Source organism: Ruditapes philippinarum, unplaced genomic scaffold, assembly GCF_026571515.1.
Source record: "Ruditapes philippinarum isolate M1 unplaced genomic scaffold, ASM2657151v2 ctg8615_1_1_1_1, whole genome shotgun sequence".
NCBI classification, from domain to species: domain Eukaryota; kingdom Metazoa; phylum Mollusca; class Bivalvia; order Venerida; family Veneridae; genus Ruditapes; species Ruditapes philippinarum.
Genome location: NW_026857030.1, coordinates 24,818 through 40,312, shown reverse-complemented (window position 1 = coordinate 40,312; position 15,495 = coordinate 24,818). Strand labels below are relative to the sequence as shown.

At 33.1% G+C, this 15,495-nt stretch overlaps 1 long non-coding RNA gene across 1 annotated transcript; it reads left to right on the top strand.

The window, feature by feature from the left end:
* The first annotated feature begins 2,585 nt into the window (after nt 1-2,585).
* LOC132748512 (uncharacterized) lies at nt 2,586-4,831 on the top strand. The gene is made up of 4 exons (XR_009628267.1): nt 2,586-2,686; nt 3,057-3,114; nt 4,245-4,292; nt 4,722-4,831. It is a non-coding gene; the product is annotated as an uncharacterized LOC132748512 (long non-coding RNA).
* Nucleotides 4,832-15,495: the final 10,664 nt, after the last annotated feature.

Below are 15,495 nucleotides of genomic sequence, written 5' to 3'. Positions count from 1 at the left end.
CTTTTTTGCGTAAGCAGAACTAAGGTATTTATTTGCATTTCACTAAATTTTCTTAGCTACGCATTTGGGTAAGTTTCAATGTTATAAAATTTACAAAAGTTTAAAAGTTACGGCGTAAATTTCACGTTCTGTTTAGTGAAACGCACCTATAGTAAGAAAGTCAAGATTTACGTAAAAAGATATGCAAAACTTGATGTTAGTGAAATGCTCGCCAGGTGTTCCACATTAAATGTTGGTGAAAATCATATTTCAATGCTTTTCAGTGTTTCATTTTTACACAATTATTGATCTTGAAAAAAAAAACGAAGTGAGTGAATAATCTGAAATTTTGCACGTAACTTGTTGACCTAGACCTTCATCCATCAAATGATACATGAATCTTGAAAATTGCCAGTTCGTTTTATCAGTAAAGCTCAATGGAGCAACTTTAACTCTCATCCAATAGCTAAACACTCAAACATGCTGTATACTAAAGTTTTAAGCTTATGTTTACATTCTAGTGACAACATTTCTTTTGAGTTTATATTGCAACTACAACATCTAAAATAAGATAAGAATATCTTTATTTAAACTGAGAAGTGTGTATAAACCATATAATTTTATCAAATAATGATATATTCCGGTCATCATTTTTTAAGTATAATATATTCAGCAGAAAGTTGTCTGAGAATCATTCATCATCAAAGTGGAGAGTTATAAAGGAGAAAATCAGTGGACTTATGATCCAAACGTTGTGGGTCAGTAACAGGCATCTCCAATATATTTCTGATTTTGCCTGATTGATACAAATGTGCAATTTAAAACGTTTTGGAAACAAAACGAGGGAAGTTATTGACATCTGAGCAGACAGTAAAAATAATGAATTTAGTTCAAACAGATGAATTTGGTGCAAACAATATATTTGTATGAAAATAATGTATAAAATTGCAATCTCTGCATTTTAAGAATATTTTATCATGCAAGCGGGTAAAAACATCCATTAACTACTAGTATATGTTAATGGAACAAAGACTTGAAATACGAGCACATGTTAAAAACCATCGTTAATAATAACCTGTTGTCGGTATCCAAGCATTACAAGGGCAAACTGAAGTTCTGTTCGCATTTAAAAAAAGCATAGTACTTAAATTGCAATTGGTTATTAATCATGATGACTGCTAAATAACCATTTTTTGAGAAATTAACAAAAAAAAACAATTAAATATATTTCATCAAAATCCATACCGTGTGTGGCTACCCTGGGTAAAGTGCGCACTCCCTGAGATGATTTTGCATCGCGTTGACATCATTAGCACCAGTAAAATGAATCACAATATAATCTTAAACGTATTAAGCTTCGCACGTTCACCAAAACACAACCAAACATCCGAATTACTTGTACGATAGGGCATCATTTGTGCTACATTCTGGTGCTATATCATGTGGACAGAAGCAAACTCGCTTCAAGACTGTAAAGAGTTGGAAGTGGTGAGGCGGTGATCTGGGGTAATGTGCACGTTCGTCAATTTTCGACTGGAAGTTCAGACATGATGACATACTAATTTTTTCCACTGTCAAGCTGAGTTAAATAAGTTGTATATTTGTAAAAGAATGACTATTATAATAGAGACAATAAATGATAATGGCAAATATTTAGGATAGTATAACATAACTAACCTTAAATATATTTGTAAAAAAACAGGCCCACTCTTTTATAAATTAACTATTATAACGCACACATGAGTAAACTCGAAATTACGATGGCGAAACGTTAAACGTACGGTCATGAAATAAGTCAAAAGTACGATTGTGAAAGCAGAAATAACGAAACCACGAAACTATTTCGTGTTTTCGCCATCGTACTTTCGACCTTTTAACATCGTGGTTACGTTATTTCGAGTTTTCATAATCGTATTTTTTATTTTTCTCACGTTTCAAGCGTTTTTGTTTTTGTTTTTGTTTTTTTTATTTGACGAAAGTCTGAAATCCTTAAATCGGTGTATTCGTATGTTAATTTTTTACTTTTGACTAAAAGGTTTCCGCTCTTAGAGTTGAAAAGAAATAATCCTCTGTAATTTCGAACGTGATTTAGACGAACGAACAAGACTCAAGCACGAAATTTTGCGCCAAAGTGCAAGAAACTTTGTAGAGAAACATGTCGAAACGCGGGTTTTACATAGGGCGCTTAGATTCAGACGGAATGCCGAAAGCGCTTTCACGTGAATAGAAGTAGAGATGTATGGGTTCCAATGTTTCCATAGCGATGTGGACACATTGACGAAATTGCTATTATAAATTATATGTTCACTTGATCACCTTTTTGTACGTTGATATTGCGCGACTGCGACCCTCTGGGCTGAAACACGGCAAATTAGAGTGGCCGGAACACGATAAACGAATTATCACAGCTTGGACTACATACATATGTTATATGTAGTGTGTAGACGCAAAAAGTGCGTTGAAAATTGAGAAAATGTCAGCGGGAATGGCGAGCGCGTACGTAAATTATTGTCAGGAAATTGATGACGTCGCTCTTAAAGTTGACGAGAGGATTCATCTGAACATTTTTTTATCTCACAGATACACATTGACTTTGTTAGTTCTATATTTAACCAGAGATAAGCAGGTTGTTATGAAATACATGTACATGTGTGACTGGTCTTTGTTATGTAGGAATTAAAGTAACAAATTAAGGATACGTTTTAGGGTTTGTTATTCAATTTCGGTTACTAATTAAAGGTGTTTAAGTTAAATACTAGATAGATGCAAACTATAAAGTATGTTGCTTAATTTGGATTATAAGATCTCTTTTTTCTTTCAATAATTAATTGATAATAGTTTCTGAAAAGTTTAGTAAATGTCATCAATCATGTTTACTTTTCGAACGAAAACACTCAAAATTTTATAAAAATAAATTCAGGTGCTATATTCAGGATGGGTGCCACTTGTGCCATTTGTTTATTGTACAATGAGCATCGACGTTACAAACGTGCAGTATTATAATATGTGACGTTTTTAATTCGAATTTTCATATATAACTGTTTTAATATGTTTAACATTTGTGTTTTTACGATCAGGAAAATATAGGTCGTTGACATACATAGGATAGTCTCAAGATGCTGCAATCCAAAATTGGTAGGATTATTAACAGTAAACGTAAAGCTATATCATACAATGATACGCCTATTGCTAACATAAGAGTGTAACGTACAATGTTCAAGTTATATATTATTTCTGTTTTATTGCTTGTGGTTACAAATATTTAGTTGTAATTTAGTCGTTTTTCGGCGTTTTCCGGTATTACAAAATAATAAAACGGTAAACGGTAAATAGTATTACATTCATGCAGGTTTATCACTATTTTTTAACTCATTTAAAGTCACTCGCCTCCAGATGATAAATTAAAAGAAAAAGAATGATATTAAATTTCAAGTAAACGGTTAATACTGGTCTTGTTACGTTTAATGTACAAATCCATTATTACATCTCAATTCAAGAAAAAATATGGACAAAAGCGTGAAGAAATCGTGTTTCTTCTTTGCATAAACTACTGTCGCAAAATAATGCAGTATCATATGAATATGAAATGTAATTGATTCAACATGGTCAAGTGTCACAACATTGGTGCATCTGGTACGCCCAGGCTCGTATATCAATGTTCGTTAATTGGCAGGCCCTAATCATATTAAATCGATAAACTGGTAATTATAAATATGATACCATTGTTCAATTATAACGTTAAGGACTACAAGTAAATATCATAATAATAGCAGTTTATTCGTTTCCCTCTATGTATTAAAATACGATCCCGGATTCCGTGCGTTTTGAAACACATGTCGCAATACATCACGTGGTGCGAGAAAAGAAAACGGATGAAATAATTCCGTATTAGATATCCTGTTTGCGAGGAAAAGCGAACATTTTTGCCAGAGGAAATGCTAAAATACGACCATTTTAAAGTGTCATTTCGATTTCTTTCTTCTTTTGAAGAGAGATTTTGAAACATTTTTACGACGGAAGATTTTCTGATATCTTCTGGAGGCGTGTTGCTTGAATAAAACCATATTATGCTCGCCAAAGGCTCGCACCTTATATTTTAAATCAGTTTTTGGGAAAACGCTATGCTATACGTAAAACATAAGAAAATCTAAACTGTAGACAGATAGTTTAGTATTAAGCCTACACTAATTTAATACCCTATATAAAATGTATTTATAATGAAAATAAAATATTGTATAATCATAATATCATATGTTGCTTTTCAGGTTTCGTGCTAAATGTTTTATTCATTGTGTATTTTACATCAAAGTCAGGTAATTGTTATCTGATAACATTTTACTGAAAACAATTATCGAAACCAATATAAAAACCATTACGTAGCCATTATCGATAAAAAATATTTAAACAAGCATCGATACCTTATCGGCACAAATATCTGAATAGGGTAAATGTTTTGTAAAGCATACGGACTAATCAAAATGCAAGAAATGTATATCTTGCAGCCGATGGTAGGATTTTAGTTTTATTTATATTTTCTCGATTTATGAAAGATAATTATTGATATAAATTACTAGCACACAGGGAAAGAAATATAATTTTCAGCAGAAGATCAGCAGCATATTAGCACAAAACTCTCACATATTTTTAAGGCAGTATTTTCATCCTTAATATCAGAGCTTGAAATAAAAAAAAATCTTAAAATTATGCTCGATTTAAGAACGTTTAATGCTTTTAATTTTAAGCAAATGGGCAAACTGGCCAAACGGTGACCTTGGCATGTAGGAGTTGCAACAGAGCTTCTAGCCTAGACCAATGTAGCGGATCTTTAACATGTGGCGTCAATGAAGTAAGCCTTCATTTCAAACCCCGATCCACTAGACAGGTCATTGTTTCGATGATAAGTGTGCGTGGAAAAGTAAATTGCAATCCCTTTTATCAAATGTGTTCCGAATGTCGGAAACCTATTGAGGGTAGCCTCTTTCAAGTAAAATGTTTACTTTTTTATATTTTATATTGTTAAGATATGCTATTTGGACGAGCTCATTACCGATCAGAAGACAGTGGTATACAATGCTGGTTGCCGGGCCATCTTCAAAATACTATTTATTTTTTTATTATTTTTCCATACATTTAAAGAAGAACATGAAGTGTGAACGCATTCATTTTTTTTAAATAATTTACTTCAACAAAACCTGCCATCTAACGAATTCTTTGATTAAGCTTGATAAAGAAATACTTTTATAAATGGTTGTATTATTTCATTACTTTCTCGATTGACCTTTGAGTAACACAAAAACTGTTAAAGTATTATGGCAATATCCACCTTATTTTGGAAAAAGGTCGAATCCGGCGATGATTGTGTTAATAAGTCTCTACAAAATGATATACACACTTAATGTACAGTATTTAACATAACTTAAAACTATTTATGAAGTACGCATACAAAGAGGATGGGTCTTATGTAATTAGAACGTTAAGCATTGCCTTCCCCTTACCAGCTCTTCAGTCATAGAGTAAGTGAACTAAAAAACAAATCTTTTTTTTTTTCAAACACGGATGCTTTTTGTTCGAGAATCTTAAAGAAATTACACATTTTAGGTGTGCAATGCTGGGAGCAGCAAACCATCAATCGTAGCAAAAATGCGAGCTTCAAAAGAGAGGAGATCTGGTTGCATGCTCGGCTTGTTGTAATAGACCAAGTTATTCCAGAGAACCAGAATGTAACACACGATTGTGTGGCATAAAATACGATGAATATTTTGGAAGTTTTATTGTTAGTGAAGATTTTAAAAATGTTGTTTTTATATACAGCTCAACAAAAATGGTTAATTCAATATATTAGACATACAGAAACTAGTGGAGATAAATGAAAATACTGAATGTTTTAATTGTATTCCTCTGCATTGGGGTCGTAATTTTATTTTAGAATGTGGACACACAAACGTGTGGCAAGAGGTTGACGTAAAGGAACATTCCTAGATTGGAGCTGTTGCGAGATATCAATTTACAAATTTAACATGGTTCAAATGATTTATGAACATCGATGAAGCCATACATTAGTAAGTACAGCTTGACCAACTACTTTTGCTGACGTACATCTTCATACAGGAACACAAGAAGAGGAGCCATTTCAAACAGCATAATAATAATGAATTTGGACACGATGTAAATATGCTGTATCTGGCATTTTTTTACTCAATTTGACACATGAATCTTATTAAGCTTATGATAACATGACTTTAAGAGAGACTAATGAAAGTACCAACGTAAAGAAAATGGAAAGGGAACATGAACTGTTTATGGTAAATATTCATGAACAATATGTTGGAAGAGAATGTGAGAAATGAACTTTCTACTGAAATTAAAATCAGATCAAACTTAGATGTTATAAAATGTGGTTCAAACTTAAAATATTGAATAAAATTCTTTGACATATGATAAACAAGATCATCAAGGAAAGGCGGCGTTCAATTAACGCAACCCCCACACGATCCAGCAACAAGAGCAAGTGGCAAGGAGCCCAGGATGACCCCAAACAAAGTCAGGACAAGACCGCCTACTTAATAAAACACTGATGTGAGTCTATGCTTGAACAAATTTGCCTTGTTTCCTAGCTTGACTTTTCTTTGCTATTTTATCAAATTCAAGAAATCATATATTTTTTCGATGGCGTCATTTATAAGGGATTTAACGTAATAGCTGTTAGTATTTAACTATGGCAAATGATCGTTGTTTAAGGTGCAAACTAAAGCAGTGCGTTCCATTTTTCTCTGTGCTTAAAGGTCCATTCTGCACAAGAATTGCAATTCCCAGAACAATCGATTTTACTCGGGTACTTTTTTCATACCTGTAATATTCACGGAGAGGCATCTGACGTCTTCCACAACCAACTAAGCTGGAACTATAAAATCAAAGATCAACAAGAAATAGCGGCATTCAGAAAACGCATCCCCCAACATAACCCAGCAACGCCGGACCACCGGTAAGGGTCCAAACAGAACAGAAACAGGAGATGGCAAAGAACGGACTGCTACTTGTTATTATAATACAAAGTATGAAATCAAAGCAAGCGACAAAAGGTATAAGAGACGATAATTAAATAATAGGACAGGAATGTCAAGAAGCATTTGTTTATCTTTATATACAATATAAAATTGCGATTTATTTATATAATAACTATCATGCAATAACTTTTATTACATGTATGTTTATAGAAAACGAAAGTAAAAATTTATATCTGTTGACGATATTTCTGATATAGTTATACTTTTTTGACTTCGGACATTCTTTTATTAATTCTGATCGTCAGACATATTTTTCAGTCATACTTTTACCAAAGAGATTTTTCAATAAATGTAAAATTGGTACATCCGTGTCTCATAATATAAAAAGTACACCGTCCGTACTTTCAAAGATGATTATGAAAAATCGTCGAGGCCATCAGATTGGATGGATTTCGTTCTCATGAATTTCATTTATTGTAATGTCTTCTCATTAAATACATGCTACATAATCGACATTAAGTGGTCCACAAAAACCTACATATTCTTATTTTAAAGCAAACACAAATACGAGCACGTGCTATTCATGTGACAGCAGTTCATCGGGTCAGGGTGATGTACATGAACCCAAGGATTGTATATCGCAGTCTGTGTGTCAACCAAACGAGGTATGATATTTAATTGTATATCTAGACAAACTCCGTCAGTTTTGTTCTATTAAATTACGTTTAACACAGTTTTGCTGGTCTTAGACCGCCGTTTGACTTAAGAATAAAAGTAATAAGCTTTCAATCCATACTATCACTTTTCAAATACTTGTATTACATGAAAACATTATTGTGCTTGTCTGGAAAAAGCTTGAGACTGGCTAGATAAATTTATGTTTACGGAGTATGTGAAATAGTTTCTGTTTGTCCTGCTGGCTGGTGTTTCAACAATGTATACATTATGCTATTACTGTAAGTCAACCAAGGTCCTGTAAGGCTTTATATGAACAGGCTCAATCAAATAGAGCCTGCAACTTTTTCATTTTTTGTGCGTTCTTTACGGATTTTTATTTTTCTCTATTTTACTGCTGACACGGTCCCGGTTGCTTTACTGCTTTCACTTATAAAGTTCATCTTGGCTCTTCTGGAATAGACTAATCTAAACGTATTCATGTCTACATTGCACAATTCAATTCTAAAACCAAATAAAAACCTCCCGCTGGACTGAGTCACCCACTAGGCTATGCGCTTAAGCAAACTTTTGTCATTAAACATGTTGTTTCTTTACAGGCATGTGGTGTACAAAGATACGATTATTTAGGGTCAGACAGTCATCGATATGTGTGCTTACCAAAATTAGTATGTATAAATATCTATGAATTAAGTCATCTGTACGCTTACTTAAAAAGATACACTATATGCATCAGACGAGGAAATATAGATTGCAAATATATTTAAGGCAAAATATAAAAACTTGTAAATACAAGTTTACTTAATATAATATAGTATGTGAATTCTGAAAAAAAGAAAAAGGGGGATGATCCAAGAAATCAAAAATTTAGGCTCGTTTATGAGATAAAAAGTACAACATTTCCCACGTGCTCTGAACAGTGTTCAATATTCAATATTAAATTCTTAATTAAAACAAAGGGTCCATGATGAAGAAATCTGTCTCAGATTTGTACTTTGCTGACGAAAGACTTTAAACAAGGGTGCCATAGTCACAAAATACGCCCGTTTACGAAAAAGCTTTAGATGGAGATGGGGGCATTATGGATAAGTGTTATCTAGCAAGCAAGTTTTTATTCTTGGCACTGTGTTGTTAAATGAACCTTAAAACAAATCAATAGGGAAGATATGCACAGAATGTGTGACCTTGACCTTGGTCGCAGGGACCTGAATTTTATGCACAGCACTCAGCCTCACAATGATGAACATTTGTGCCAAATTATATTGAAATCCCTCTATGCATGTAGAAGTTTTGCTCCAGACAAGTGTTTTTCTATGAGCTCTAACTGTGACCTTCACCTTTGACCTAGAGACTTGATTATGTGCAGGGCACTACGTCTTATGGTGGTGAACAATTTCTATAAAAGTAACATTAAAATTCCTCCATGCATGTAGAAAATATGCTTTCCGGACAACATCTGGATATTTAATCATCTCCAGTGACCTTGACCTTGCAAATATTAACCTAAATTAAATGTGTAACACCTGTAGTCATGATAGTTACCATTTGTGCTACAATCCATCAATAAATGATGGACTAAATGGTCCCTATAATCCATCTTCAAATTTTTATCTGAACTTTGACCTCTATGTTGTAACCTTGACTTTGGTCGCAGGGATCTGAATTTTTGCATGCGACACTCAGCCTCACAATGGTGAACATTTGTGCCAAGTTTATATTGAAAACCCCCTATGAATGTAGAAGTTTTGCTCCGGACAAGCGTTTTTTCAATGAGCTCTAAGTGTGACCTTGACCTTTGAACCTGGAGACCTGGATCATGCATGGAGCAATACATATCATGGTGGTGAACATTTCCATAAAAGTATTATAAAAAATTCTTCCATACATGTAGGAGATATGCTCCAGACAAAATCTGGATATTTCACCATCTTTAGTGACCTTGACCTTGCATATATATTGACCTAAAGTACATGTGTCAAACAGCCTTAGTCATTATAAAGACCATTTGTGTTACAATCCCTCAATAAATGATGATTAAATCGTCCCTATACACATTCTTCATATTTTTATCTTTTTTTAACGGGGCGTATAAAAAGTACATGTAATTTAATAACTAAAAAAATTCTGATTTTAGATTTTATTCTAGGGAAATACATTTCATTACAATTCTTAATTCTTTGAATGAGCTGAACTGATATTTACTTGAAAATTAAAATATAATTAAATTTTATGAGAAAGTATTTACATTTGATAAGGGTAATTACTGGTATGATCTTTATGAACAAATAGCCAAGTCTACAGAACACCATAGTTTATCACAGTTAAGAATCTTGACCAATGAATGAAAATGTGTAAATAAATGTTACATTCCCTTTAGAACATACTCAAGTCCAAGAAAGAGGATTAATTTTTCATGCCCTTTGATTAAATTCCTATTTTTAGAATTGAAAGTGAAAATATTTCAAGGGGAGTAATTGTGTAAGTCATTTATTGAACATGTAATAACTTTGTTGTCTCCCTTTGAATTAAATTTCCTATTTACAAATCTGGGATATTTCATCATCTTTAGTGACCTTGGACCTTGTATAATATTGACCTAATTAATATGTAATCACAGCCATTAGTCCCTTGGAATAATGAACCCTTTGTTGTTTACAAATCCTCAATAAATGATGACTAAATGGTCCAAATACACATCTTCATATTTTTTCTGAACTTTGACCTCTAATGTGTGACGCTTGATTTTGGCCGCAAGGACCCTGAATCTTGCACGCGACACTCCGCCTCAACAATGGTGAACATTTGTTGCGCAAGTTAATAATTGAAAATCGACTTTCTTTATACAATGTGAAAGGGTTTTTTTGGCTCCGGACAAGCATTTTTCAATGAAGCTCTAAAGTGTTGACCTTGACCTTTTGACCTAGAGACCCTGGTTCAATGTGCCGCGACACTGTCCTCATAGTGGTGAACAAATTTATATGAAGTTTCATTAAAATCCCTCCAATACAATGTAGGAGATATGCTCCGGACAAAATTGGACGCCGCCCGCCCGACCGCCCGCCCGACCGCCCGCCCGCCAGGGGCGTTCCCATAATACGTCCCGTTTTTCAAACGGGCGTATAAAAAAATGGAAGAATGTAGGCAAAGTCGTGATAGCAATATATTTGGAAATGTTGGGAGACGGTCATTAGTTAACGTGTGTACCGCATGTTGCGGAAATGGACTTTGTAATACCGGCACTTGTGAACAACTTCTTAGTAATCCTGTGTATATATACCTTTTTGTTTCAATGTTTATTCACAGAAAAGTTCGGATGTGTTTTTAGGAAACCTACACTAAGCAAACTTACTTGGACTTGAAAATACCTAGTTGTAAAAAAGACTAGAGCTTAAATTCTGTAACAAGCCGGTCGGGCATTTGAACTTCCGTTTCAAGAAACCTTAACAATCACCTATCATGTATGCATATAACACATCCATGACATATTTCGCAATAGTTTTATCTTATTTATTTCTTTCGCTTTTAATTTTCCATTCATATGTTAAAATAATGCAAAGTATAACATGCATTTAACATATTTATGCATACATGTTAAAATGGCTTAAATACTGTATTAGAAGCTTATTCGATAGGATCGGATCCTGAAAAAAATATTGGCGACCATTGCTTTTGAAGCTGTACATACAGTAGTAAAACCGGCAACCCGAAAGGCCACAGAAAAAAATGATTATGTTGAAAGCATGTTATTAACCGTAGCGCAAATTGCCTACAACTGTCACCCTCCCCAAGGTCTGGCGTTTCAAAGGCATTTAAATAGGGAATATTTATTTTTGTATGCGATAATTCTGAAAATGAAAGCAATGTTAAAACAATAGTAAATTGAGAAGCTTTAAAATCGACAAAACGTCAAAATTGAAAATTTTGCAACCACGATTTTGTTCGTTTTCTTTAATTTCCTTGTCAGTTACTATTATTTCATTTTAAGTATCATTTATATTAGTATCCTGTCTGTGCTCTGCCTTGCACCGTGCCCTGTTTTTTGTTTGGGTCCTCCAGGGCTCCTTGTCGCTGGTTCTTGTTGCTGTGTCGTTTGAAAGTTGCGTTCATTGGACGCCGCCATTCCTTATTGATCTTGTTTATCATATTTCATTGGGCCTGTTCAGTAGCAGTAGTGTATGCGATATACCGGCTACGTTCACTTGCACCATAACACCATCTTAAGCAGAACTTCACATTTTACATAGTTACATAACGTTCTCTTTTCTTACTTGAATTCTTTCATTAAATTGTCATAATTCTTTAAAGGATGCTTATGAACTATCTCATGTTAATCTTTGAAACAGATCGTATATACAACCTCTGGAAAGGCGGTGCCCTTGACCTTAATACCCTTCAGTTGAAACAGACAACGACACGTTTATGTAGTTATTTATACATAGATACCTACGAGGGTTGTTCGGAGAATGTTGATATCAATTTGCAATAGGTCTTTCAATTACCGGTACCTTCCCCTTTTTGTACACAGATACGCGAGATTCAAATGAATAATGGTAATACGAACGTTTTAGATAGTATGCTCATTCAATGGAATTTCTATCAGTATACTTAAAGTTAGAATAAAGTAAAAACGTCAGATTGTAAAGTGACGTTAATGGATAGGCCTATACAAGAGCTTACAAATTCCATTACGGATTCTCTTGATATACAAGAACTTAAAATGTTATTAAGTTTATGGATTCAACTCTTAATCCATTAAGCATTCACACAATCGACAAGCGCATTCAATTATGGATTCTCTTAATCAATTATAGCTAACAAATTCCAAATATGCTTACAGACCAAAACGTTAGAAAAATGTATATTGTACGCAGTGTTATTTATGCTATAATCATAAATTTCTTATTAAACCGTAGCCTTTATATGAGTAAATGTTAGAAATAGAGCATGAAACAGGTAAATAGTTGGCTAATGTTGAGTTGAAGTTACATAGTTATTTATTTTATTTCTTCTTATTTTGTAGAGACCTTAGTCTTCTTAACAACAGTTCGTCAACAAACAGCAACATGCTCACTTTAACATACTATATAGAAACAAATGTTTAAAGAAATCTGGAAATGGAGTGATCCTTCGGAAGCAATAATCACAACGAAATTACATGAAACATCAGACTCAGTTTGATTGAATCTATACATGAGGGATAATTAAACATGAAACATCCCTCGTCCATTCAGATCTAGGCCATCATTCTTTATCGTTAAAACAATATAAAATAATTAAGTAGCAGACTATTAATCATAACTGACCTGCGACAGCAGCGGATATGCTTGACTGCCTTGTGGCGGCGGATATGTTTGTCTGCCCTGTTTAAAAACTTACACTCAAGTAACGGGGATGTAAGGGATGTTGCATTCTTTAATGTTCCCCAATATACAGACTCAACAAAACCGAGTCTGCAATTTTTATGTAATTTATGTTGTGAATTATGCTTCTAGTGGATCACTTTTCCAAATCGTAATAAATCGTTAAGAAAGAAAATAAGTTTGCATTTTATTGACTTGTACAATTTTTATCTTGAGATCACTTGTATCAAAAACAGTAGATGTATTGAAAAAAAATAGTTTTAAAGTCACAGTTGACGAACAGTTATTTTGACAATGAGAACATTGTGTAAGTTACTGTTTACATTAGATGGGTTCCGAATATTAAAATATTTGTTATTTCCGTTTCTGTTATTTGTAGTTATGTCTCCTAGATTTCTTTTATTTCTTATATATTTCTCGTAAAACCATGGAATTGTGTATACTAAACGATCGATATTGCAGCTTAAACGCTCTATATACTTTTATAGAGAGAGAAGCACTGGTGAAACTTTTAAAGAGTAGAAAGTTTCAAAAATCGTCTCACCATCAAGGAGAGCATAAATTATGCACTTTCAAGCCACCAGAAACAGGCACAGCCAATTATTTAAATATAGAGAGAAAAAATTTTTAGCTTTGCTAAACTTATCTACAATTATATAATATGAAATTTAAAATATATTATTTCAATGTTTTAATTTAAATTTGTTCCTTAGAAATAACCTTGAAGAATTTAACATTATAAAGATATTTGATAAATGGTATTGTCTTCATTCAAATATGAGCAAACCCTCCTGTGTATACGAGTAGTTTGACATGTTGTTACAATCAGCGCGTTAATAATATTTCATTTCCCTTCCTTCTGCATCGAATAAGTCAACCGCACTATTACAATTGTCAAACTGCATATCAGCTTATTATATAAAAACCCACTTCGCATTAATTCACTTATATTTAATGCGCTTTACTGAAACATACATATGCAAACTCTTATAACTATTTTTATTACTTCCGTCGGTTCCAAGGATGTCGATGGAAGTCATTTATTCTACCTCGAATGCATTTGTTAGTTACTGTAGCAAAAATGTGTCAGTTTTATTTCGAACATGTAAAAGAATGTTCGGTGTAAAGAATATTTGAATATTGTTTTGTTCTGTCAATATCTTATTTGAAAGAACAGTTTATTATAAATAACTGATAATGAAATGTTTGAGTATAGGTCTGAGAACTTCAAAGTGGTCCAAATGTTAAACATATTACAATAAGAATTGTGTGAAAATGTATACACAGTGATTCATAGAGCACATTTTCGTACAACCCAAGAACCAAAACATTCTGTTATACATCTCGGGTCTTCTCGACATAACAATTGCCAATGAAGTTTCAACAACCTCGAGTCTGATATGGTTCTGGCAAAATGCAAATACTTACAATGAATTATATCGCTTTAAAGAAAAACATTTGAACAGTTACTAATATTGTGAGAGGGTAAACGGGAGGAATGGCTGATCATACAATTATCACTTACCGTTCAATTTAAAGCTATATTATGCTCGACTGTGGGTAAAATACTTTTATTGTTAAAAGTATTGAAATGTACGGAATTCTTACTGGTTATGTCAAATCTAAATAAGATAATGTACAAACTATATTTTCGAAGCTGCAATCCTTATTACTGGCTTGGCTAAGTTTGCTTCTTTCTTAAATTTACGTCCTGTTTTATAATATTTTTACCTATAGCATACAGAATTTAAAATGTAACACATCTTCTCCATTTTAACTTTATCTAAAATGCTTATTTCACATTTGAAAAGAGATAGTAAAGCAACTTTTTAGTATTTTCAAATATCAAATTTGAACATAATTTATCTGTAAATCAATTCCGTTTTATTTCATACGTTGAAATGTTGCCTACTGTTGAAACTGGTGTCTTTTGGTCGCATCTTGATAGTTTAGCAGCATACTGTTTATTCATGCTAATTTTGTATGAACTATTGAACTTCATGTTATGTATCTATTATGATTATAATGAAAACAATAGAGCACATTTTTTATTAATGTATTTTTTTTCGCCTCTTGCTATATAAATATATGCGTTTTCTTGCAGACCAGAAAAATTAAACAACACATACATGATACACGAAGCAATTAAGTACAACTGCAAGCAGAGTGTCCGTGGGTTGATGACAAAGGACTTTTCATACACGATATTTAGTCTCTGAATTATATGAAAAAAGAAACGCATACACAATGCAATATTAAACACGTCTGCTTATTTAAATCATGTTGGAGCCCTTGATGAAAAGATTCCCATAGCAGTCATCATAGATACTTTCAATGACTGTGACATTCAATATATTAAATCTTAGCAGAAACCCTTCTTTTGTAACCATGGCTATGATAACACCATATTATTTTAATTTGTGAGTTAATGTTGTATGGCTATATCATTATTGCCCTTTTTGAGATTATACATTTTT